The following is a 10,166-nucleotide window of genomic DNA, read 5'->3' as shown; positions in this document are numbered from 1 at the left end:
GCATCAGAGGCGGGAAGATAAGGAGGCAGATTATTCTCCTCAGTGCCAGCCTTTTGACAGCATCAATCTGGGGAAGGGCCGTCCAGAGGTGCGGCCTGACAAAGATTGGCAGCGGCAGGTAGACGATGTCCTGTTGTAAGTCTAATTAGTTTACCAGGAAGGCCTTCAAAATTAAAGTTATATATACACAGAAATACAGTACTTGAAATTCCATAGCGAAGCACGGGTATTCAGCTAGTGGTATATAATACAAGACGGAGACAAAGAACTTTAGCCTCTATAAGGACCTACAGAACTGCAGCCTGTTTATATTGGACTTATCCGAGCATTTGATGACAAATGATATGGCTCTTCGGATATGACAAGATCTTACGTTCAACCAAACAAGGGTGACTCAGCAGCAGGGAAATAATTTTAATGAAATTGATAATACCAAAAAGGGGACAATGAACTTGATTTGTATCACTCTTGCTGTGTCCAATTTAGTGGTGCGCCCAGAATCAGAAACCATATGTCGACAGTATAGTAGAAAAAAGAAGACTCTTGTGTGGGCAAACTCTTAAATATCGGTGAATACCGTATGTTAGATAAGAAGACTAAAACATAACTTTTATTAAATTGCCACTAAACGAATTGAATGACTCACTCTGCCCAACCTAGAAAATTAAATAAATTTGAGTACAAACTAAGTGAATTCTCATGCCATGAAAGATAAGGTCGCGAGAGTGTCATAGAGAAATCCCCCACTCACATTGAGTACACAAAAATAATAATTAAATTAAAAGTAGGGATAAGGTTATGATGAAGAAAAAGTAAAGATTAAAATTAAGGTATAGAAAAAATATTAACTGTTCTGGTCAATCTCACCCTATATTAGGGATTGGGGGTATACAGCCATATATCTGGGCTGTACCCTACCACCCTGACCAGTACAGATAACTGTATTAATAAGGCCACCGGTGGCTGAACTAGACAACGTCCCCACCTGAGTTTAGGTAGCACCGCATAATGAATATGAATATTGTATATTGTTCAAATAAATTCCCCTGATGACAAAAACAATTTTAGAAAAAGAAAAAGAAGAAAAGAGTGCTTCTGCTGTTAGTGATTACAAGTCCTCTTGTCTTAAATGACCCTACAACACCCGGTATTCCCAGGAGGTGCCCCTCCAGGTACTGACCAAGCCCACACCGCTTGGATTCCAAGATCAGACGAGATCGGGCATATATGGTATGGTATGGTAGTAGGGTCACTAGGTTGGTAGAGGCACTAATGAGAGAGCACCAAAAAAGAATGTAATTGCAGCGGTCTCATATGAGATGAGGTGTAAAAATATAGGTTGGTGAATCTACTGTCTGTGTTAGGCAGGAAAACCTGGATCACAGATGAGAGTTCACCGAATTAGTATAGTCACAGAAATAGTATTAAATTAACAATAAATGTACACCAGGGGTTATATTATAATAAATGTAGATTCAGTATCATACAACTGAGGCTGGATTAATCTCCTCTGCATTTAGCAGCGAATACAATATTGCGGCTAGATCTTCGGTTTGTTTATATAATGTAACCATCTAACAATGTTTATGCAAAAAATCCAGGGTACACAGTCCATCACAGTCATTAGATTAAATCAGGAAGCATAATGATCTCACTGGTATAACACACATCAAATATAGCTTAGGCATGTATGCAATAAGACCACCCTGAAGGTGTTTTAGGCTCCTATATGCTAGTGAATCAGATCTATTATCCAATCTGGGTAGTACTCAGGGTCTCAACTAGGAGGTAATATAGCTGCGTGAGAAAATAAATCAAAGATGCAAGCACCTGAGATATAAGACAGCGAGTATGTTGTATGTGATGAAATGCTGTTAAATACAGATGTAAGGAGGGACTGAGAGCCAGAAGTGAATCCCCGAGCAAAGAGCAAAGAGATCCTCCGGCTGTTACCTGGACCCCGAACCGGGATCTAAGACTGCTGGCGCGGTGCTCCTGGTCTCAGGTGGGTTAACTGGAAAACGTTTCGCCCGACAAGCGGTCTTGTTCACTTCCTGATAGGGCTGGCAGGACTGTGAAATCATCAAGCCCCGCCCCCACATCGGAAAATACCGCGATTCGCATCTTCCGGGGATGCGGGGGGCTACCCCAAAAAATGGGAGCCCCCCACAGCTTCCGGGAGAGTAGGTACGTATGCCCCATGTATCAGCATGCTGAAGTGTGCTATACCTCATTAATATTAAAAACGCGTCATTTGGGCTAACATATATAAAATGTATCAATCATTATAATATAATTCAGTTTTGTATATAACTGTATAGAGAACAGCTAATAAATCATTGAACAGATCTTCATCTTGATGTGACTAATACCATAGATTTCAAAAGATCAATATGCATCTTAATGTTAAGAGAGAATTAATATGGCATATTATGTAACACATCACAAATAGAGAAATGTATATACATGAGTGAGACAGGAACTGACAACGTAATAGATTCAATTGCCACAATTATGTTGTTCAATATCCTGTAACATAATAGTGTTCTATAAATTGACTTGAAGGCTACAATAAATAATAAACAATGAATCAAATAAACAGAGAAAGAATATCACAATTAATCGAATTATATTTTCTGATTCATTTAAGGTATACAGTATGTGATCATAACTTTAACTCTCCACAACCGTTTATTAATGTTAAGATTGCACATCAAAGGTAATGTAAACCAGAGTTCGAAAACATGATTTAAGTTAAATGCTCCAATGCAAGTTTTCAATATGTCCCCTGGGTGCAAATAGTTTCCAATCTATAACGCCACTGCATCTCTCTATGAGGGTAATTCTGACCCGATCACACGCTGCAGTTTATCGCAGCGATCGGGTCAGAACTGCGCATGTGACGGTGCCGCAGTGCATCGGCGTATACCAGGTAGCCGAAGGCCGGCACTGCGCTATGATCGCCTCTGCCTGATTGACAGGCAGAGGCGGTCGCTGGGTGGGATGGCGGCATTTGGCTGCCGTTTCGTGGGCGCGGTCTGGCCAACGCAGGTGTGGCCGGACCATGCCAGGGGCGGGCCACAGCAGCTGCGTGACGTCACACACAGCCGCTGCGGGCCGGAGAGTGACGAGTAGCTCCCGTCCAGCACGCTAAAGCTGCGCTGGCCGGGAGTTACTCCTAAAGTGCAAAAGCATCGCCTCTGTGCGATGCTTTGCACTTCTGCGGGTGGGGGAGCCGGCACTGACATGCGGGGCGGGATAGCCCTGTGCTGGGCGTCCCCCCACATGTCTATGGTCATGATCGTAGTTCTGCAAAATTTTGCAGGGCTACGATCAACTCGGAATCACCCCCTATGTAAGAGGAAATTCCACCAATCTCTACTCTACTAGCTCTGAACACATCATCAATTATCTAATTACAGAGAACTGACTTATTTACATTAATTACAAGGCTGTACAGGAAAAATCTGTCTTCCATTTTATGTTGCGCATGTAATTCCTCAGTCATTATCAAGTCAGATTTGGACATTACCAGAAATGGCATCACATGGAATATGTAGTACTAACACAGTCATTACTGGTCCCCATAAAGCACCATGCAGCTGAACAGGTTATAAATAGTAGTGATGTGCACCGGAAATTTTTCGGGTTTTGTGTTTTGGTTTTGGATTCAGGTCCGCGGCCGTGTTTTGGATTCGAACGCGTTTTGGCAAAACCTCCCTGAAAATTTTTTGTCGGATTCGGGTGTGTTTTGGATTTGGGTGATTTTTTTTTACAAAAACCCCTCAAAAACAGCTTAAATCATAGAATTTGGGGGTCATTTTAAACCTATAGTATTATTAACCTCAATAACCATAATTTCCACTCATTTCCAGTCTATTCTGAACAGCTCACACCTCACAATATTATTTTTAGTCCTAAAATGTGCACCGAGGTCGCTGGATGGCTAAGCTTAGCGACCCAAGTGGCCGACACAAACACCTGGCCCATCTAGGAGTGGCACTGCAGTGTCAGACAGGATGGCAGATTTAAAAAATAGTCCCCAAACAGCACATGATGCAAAGAAAAAAAGAGGTGCAATGAGGTAGCTGTGTGACTAAGCTAAGCGACCCAAGTGGCCGACACAAACACCTAGCCCATCTAGGAGTGGCACTGCAGTGTCAGACAGGATGGCAGATTTAAAAAATAGTCCCCAAACAGCACATGATGCAAAGAAAAAAAGAGGTGCAATGAGGTAGCTGTGTGACTAAGCTAAGCGACCCAAGTGGCCGACAAAAACACCTGGCCCATCTAGGAGTGGCACTGCAGTGTCAGACAGGATGTCAGATTTAAAAAATAGTCCCCAAACAGCACATGATGCAAAGAAAAAAAGAGGTGCAATGAGGTAGCTGTGTGACTAAGCTAAGCGACCCAAGTGGCCGACACAAACACCTGGCCCATCTAGGAGTGGTACTGCAGTGTCAGACAGGATGGCAGATTTAAAAAATAGTCCCCAAACAGCACATGATGCAAAGAAAAAAAGATGTGCACCAAGGTCGCTGGATGGCTAAGCTAAGCGACCCAAGTGGCCGACACAAACACCTGGCCCATCTAGGAGTGGCACTGCAGTGTCAGACAGGATGGTAGATTTAAAAAATAGTCCCCAAACAGCACATGATGCAAAGAAAAAAAGAGGTGCAATGAGGTAGCTGTGTGACTAAGCTAAGCGACCCAAGTGGCCGACAAAAACACCTGGCCCATCTAGGAGTGGCACTGCAGTGTCAGACAGGATGTCAGATTTAAAAAATAGTCCCCAAACAGCACATGATGCAAAGAAAAAAAGAGGTGCAATGAGGTAGCTGTGTGACTAAGCTAAGCGACCCAAGTGGCCGACACAAACACCTGGCCCATCTAGGAGTGGTACTGCAGTGTCAGACAGGATGGCAGATTTAAAAAATAGTCCCCAAACAGCACATGATGCAAAGAAAAAAAGATGTGCACCAAGGTCGCTGGATGGCTAAGCTAAGCGACCCAAGTGGCCGACACAAACAACTGGCCCATCTAGGAGTGGCACTGCAGTTTTCTAGCGAGAGGATGAGTGCTTCCATCCTCATGTGAATCTGAACCACTAGCCATGAACATAGGACAGGGCCTCAGCCGTTCCTTGCCACTCCGTGTCGTAAATGGCATATTGGCAAGTTTAAGCTTCTCATCAGACGCTTTTAATTTTGATTTTTGGGTCATTTTACTGAACTTTTGTAGTATACTTGACGACACAGAGGTAGAGCAGTGGACTACTGTACCGTACTGCTATATATATATACTGGTGGTCAGCAAAATTCTGCACTGTCCTCCTACTATATACTGCGCATAACTAAAATGCAGCACAGGTATGGATGCATAGTATACTTGATGACACAGAGGTAGAGCAGTGGACTACTGTACCGTACTGCTATATACATATACTGGTGGTCAGCAAAATTCTGCACTGTCCTACTATATACTGCGCACAACTAAAATGCAGCACAGGTATGGATGCATAGTATAGTTGACGACACAGAGGTAGAGCAGTGGACTACTGTACCATACTGCTAAATATATATATATACTGGTGGTCAGCAAAATTCTGCACTGTCCTCCTACTATATACTGCGCAAAACTAAAATGCAGCACAGGTATGGATGCATAGTATACTTGACGACACAGAGGTAGAGCAGTGGACTACTGTACCATACTGCTATATATATACTGGTGGTCAGCAAAATTCTGCACTGTCCTCCTACTATATACTGCGCACAACTAAAATACAGCACAGGTATGGATGCATAGTATACTTGACGACACAGAGGTACAGCAGTGGACTACTGTACCGTACTGCTATATATATATATAGGTGGTCAGCAAATTTCTGCAGTGTCCTCCTACTATATACTGCGCACAACTAAAATGCAGCACAGGTATGGATGCATAGTATACTTGACGACACAGAGGTAGAGCAGTGGACTACTGTACCTTACTGCTATATATATATACTGGTGGTCAGCAAAATTCTGCACTGTCATCCTACTATATACTGCGCACAACTAAAATGCAACACAGGTATGGATGCATAGTATACTTGACGACACAGAGGTAGAGCAGTGGACTACTGTACCGTACTGCTATATATATACTGGTGGTCACAGCAAAATTCTGCACTGTCCTCCTACTATATACTACAATGCAGCACAGATATGGAGCGTTTTTCAGGCAGAGAACGTAGATATTTTCAGCACACTGAGCACAGATATTTGCAAGCACACTGAGCACAGATATTTGCAGCACACTGAGCACAAATGTTTGCAGCACACTGAACACGGAAACTGAGAGAACGCAGCCACGTCCTCTCGCTATCATCTCCAAAGCACGAGTGAAAATGGCGGCAACGCGCGGCTCCTTATAGAGAATACGAATCTCGCAAGAATCCGGTAGCGGGATGATGACGTTCGGGCGCGCTCGGGTTAACCGAGCAAGGCGGGAAGATCCAAGGCTGCCTCGGAACCGTGTAAAATGGGTGACGTTCGAGGGGGTTCGGATCCCGAGGAACCGAACCCGCTCATCACTAATATATAGTAACGCAAATCATCAATATAAAAATAAATGATGAAACATCTGAAACATCTCTGCATGTTTCAAAAGTTTGATGATTTTTTCCATCGATGGTGAGTTTGCAAAATCTATTCCCTGGGGCGGTTTAGGGCCCCCTCCTCTCCTGCAGCAGCTCTGTAGACTCTGGCAGCTTTTATTGTGTCTACTGCATATGCGCAGGGCTCCGGGAACATGGCACCCACCATTCGTACTCAGCAACTGCGTTGTCCATCGTAACTGCAATGCAGATGAGAAGAACATCAACTCTCTAAGTGTCTACATGGCCGCGCAGAATAGCTGCGGGAGCCGCGATGCTGACGCCATGTTTTAGGGTCACAACGTTCCATGTGTTTTTGCAGACATGCTCCGTTACCTCCCCCAAATGGCCTCTTCTTGTCACTCACTCTGCGACTGATTCCTCACTGCAAGTGACAATACAGGTGGACCTTGGTGCATGCGCACTGCAGCCACGGCGAATGTGTAGTCTGCCGATAATCGTTCTGTTGTGACACCATCGAAATTGCAACCACATGACTCAGGCTCACTGTGTGATGGATATACTGTAGATAACTTTATTGTAGGTAAAAGGTTAGTAGTGAAAAAAAAGTCATTTTACACATTTGAATACACTACTAATCACTAGATAATTGTGTGTGAACAAGCACAGCTTTGGAACGCAACCTTATGTATGTGAAACAATTTAACTCCAAATAAGCTTCTGCTTCAGTTTTATTGAGGCAGCTTTTAATTACTTTCAGAGACGTAGTAATGCCGATGTTTTTGCAAATGGGCAATGTTTTTCTATTTTGTGGACAGTAACCAATGTACGCCAGATGGTTGCGCCAGGCATTTTGAGGGAGAGTTTCTGACGTCACCTCCGGCCCCGATCATCGCACTGGAAGAGTAAGTCCTGGGCTGTGCAGAGACTGCACAAACTTCTGTTTGTGCATCTCTCCTGCACATGCGTTCGCACCCCTGCACAACAATTTCCCCCTCCCCCTGTAGGCGGAGGCTACCTGATCGCAGGGATGTAAAGAACGCACCCTAGCGATCAGGTCTGAATTAGCCCCCAAATCCTTTCCCTTGTACACAGCCATGCGCCTGAATGAGCAAGGACTGAGATGCCACTTTGTGCATCTTTAACATCTACATTCCTACTTGGTGCATCCTTAGACATGACCATCGAACACACCATTAGAGTTTGCAGCAGCCCACGTTAGATGCAGATTCTTTGTCAGAGTATGGCCTCCAATCTACACTAATAACCAAAACCACTCCTGTGACATGGCTGTGACATTTAGAGATGAGCGGGTTCGGTTCCTCGGAAACCGAACCCGCCCGAACTTCAGTTTTTTTTACACGGGTCCGAGCGACTCGGATCTTCCCGCCTTGCTCGGTTAACCCGAGCACGCCCGAACGTCATCATCCCGCTGTCGGATTCTCGCGAGGCTCGGATTCTATCGCGAGACTCGGATTCTATATAAGGAGCCGCGCGTCGCCGCCATTTTCACACGTGCATTGAGATTGATAGGGAGAGGACGTGGCTGGCGTCCTCTCCGTTTATAGAGAGTGAGACTACTAGAGTAGAGAGAGACACAGTATTATTTACTTTAGTAATTTTGGGGAGCATTAGGAGGAGTACTACTACTTGCAGAAGTGATAGTGTGACTGTATATCTGACTTGTGGGGGAGACAGTGGGGAGCAGTTAGAGTCTGAGAGCAGGAGTACATATTTTAACGTACAGTGCACACTTTTGCTGGCACTCTGCTGCCAGAGTGCCACACTGCCATTGTGACCACACTGACCACCAGTATATATTGTGATTGTCTGCTTAGGAGTACTACTTGCAAGTTGCTGATAGTGTGACCAGTGACCTGACCACCAGTTTAATTAATCACCACCAGTTTAATATATATATATATATATATATATATATATAATTGTATATAATATATATATATATATATATATAATTGTATATGTATACCACCTACCCGTGGTTTTTTTTTTCTCTTTCTTCTTGATACATACTACTATAGTAGCTTACTGTAGCAGTCTGCGGTGCTGCTGAGCTGACAGTGTCCAGCAGGTCCGTCATCAGTCATTACATAATATAAATATATATACCTGTCCGGCTGCAGTACTAGTGATATTATATATATATATATATATATATATATATATTAATTTCATCTCATTATCATCCAGTCTATATTAGCAGCAGACACAGTACGGTAGTCCACGGCTGTAGCTACCTCTGTGTCGGCAGTCGCTGGTCCATCCATAATTGTATACCACCTACCCGTGGTTTTTTTTTCTCTTTCTTCTTGATACATACTACTATAGTAGCTTACTGTAGCAGTCTGCGGTGCTGCTGAGCTGACAGTGTCCAGCAGGTCCATCATCAGTCATTACATAATATAAATATATATACCTGTCCGGCTGCAGTACTAGTGATATTATATATATATATATATATATTAATTTCATCTCATTATCATCCAGTCTATATTAGAAGCAGACACAGTACGGTAGTCCACGGCTGTAGCTACCTCTGTGTCGGCAGTCGCTGGTCCATCCATAATTGTATACCACCTACCCGTGGTTTTTTTTTTTCTCTTTCTTCTTGATACATACAACTACTATAGTAGCTTACTGTAGCAGTCTGCGGTGCTGCTGAGCTGACAGTGTCCAGCAGGTCCGTCATCAGTCATTACATAATATAAATATATATACCTGTCCGGCTGCAGTACTAGTGATATTATATATATATATATATATATATATATATATTAATTTCATCTCATTATCATCCAGTCTATATTAGCAGCAGACACAGTACGGTAGTCCACGGCTGTAGCTACCTCTGTGTCGGCAGTCGCTGGTCCATCCATAATTGTATACCACCTACCCGTGGTTTTTTTTTTTCTCTTTCTTCTTGATACATACAACTACTATAGTAGCTTACTGTAGCAGTCTGCGGTGCTGCTGAGCTGACAGTGTTCAGCAGGTCCGTCATCAGTCATTACATAATATAAATATATATACCTGTCCGGCTGCAGTACTAGTGATATTATATATATATATATATATATATTAATTTCATCTCATTATCATCCAGTCTATATTAGCAGCAGACACAGTACGGTAGTCCACGGCTGTAGCTACCTCTGTGTCGGCAGTCGCTGGTCCATCCATAATTGTATACCACCTACCCGTGGTTTTTTTTTTCTCTTTCTTCTTGATACATACAACTACTATAGTAGCTTACTGTAGCAGTCTGCGGTGCTGCTGAGCTGACAGTGTCCAGCAGGTCCGTCATCAGTCATTACATAATATAAATATATATACCTGTCCGGCTGCAGTACTAGTGATATTATATATATATATATATATTAATTTCATCTCATTATCATCCAGTCTATATTAGCAGCAGACACAGTACGGTAGTCCACGGCTGTAGCTACCTCTGTGTCGGCAGTCGTTCGTCCATCCATAAGTATACTAGTATCCATCCATCTCCATTGTTTACCTGAGGTGCCTTTTAGTTGTGCCTATT

At 43.2% G+C, this 10,166-nt stretch overlaps 1 pseudogene; it reads right to left on the bottom strand.

Moving 5' to 3' along the window:
• Positions 1-1,132: 1,132 nt before the first annotated feature.
• LOC134898211 (5S ribosomal RNA) lies at positions 1,133-1,249 on the bottom strand (annotated as a pseudogene).
• Positions 1,250-10,166: the final 8,917 nt, after the last annotated feature.

The sequence above is a fragment of the Pseudophryne corroboree genome, chromosome 3 (assembly GCF_028390025.1).
Source record: "Pseudophryne corroboree isolate aPseCor3 chromosome 3, aPseCor3.hap2, whole genome shotgun sequence".
NCBI lineage: Eukaryota > Metazoa > Chordata > Amphibia > Anura > Myobatrachidae > Pseudophryne > Pseudophryne corroboree.
Note: the sequence above shows the minus strand (reverse complement) of the source record. Positions and strands in the feature narration are given on the sequence as shown.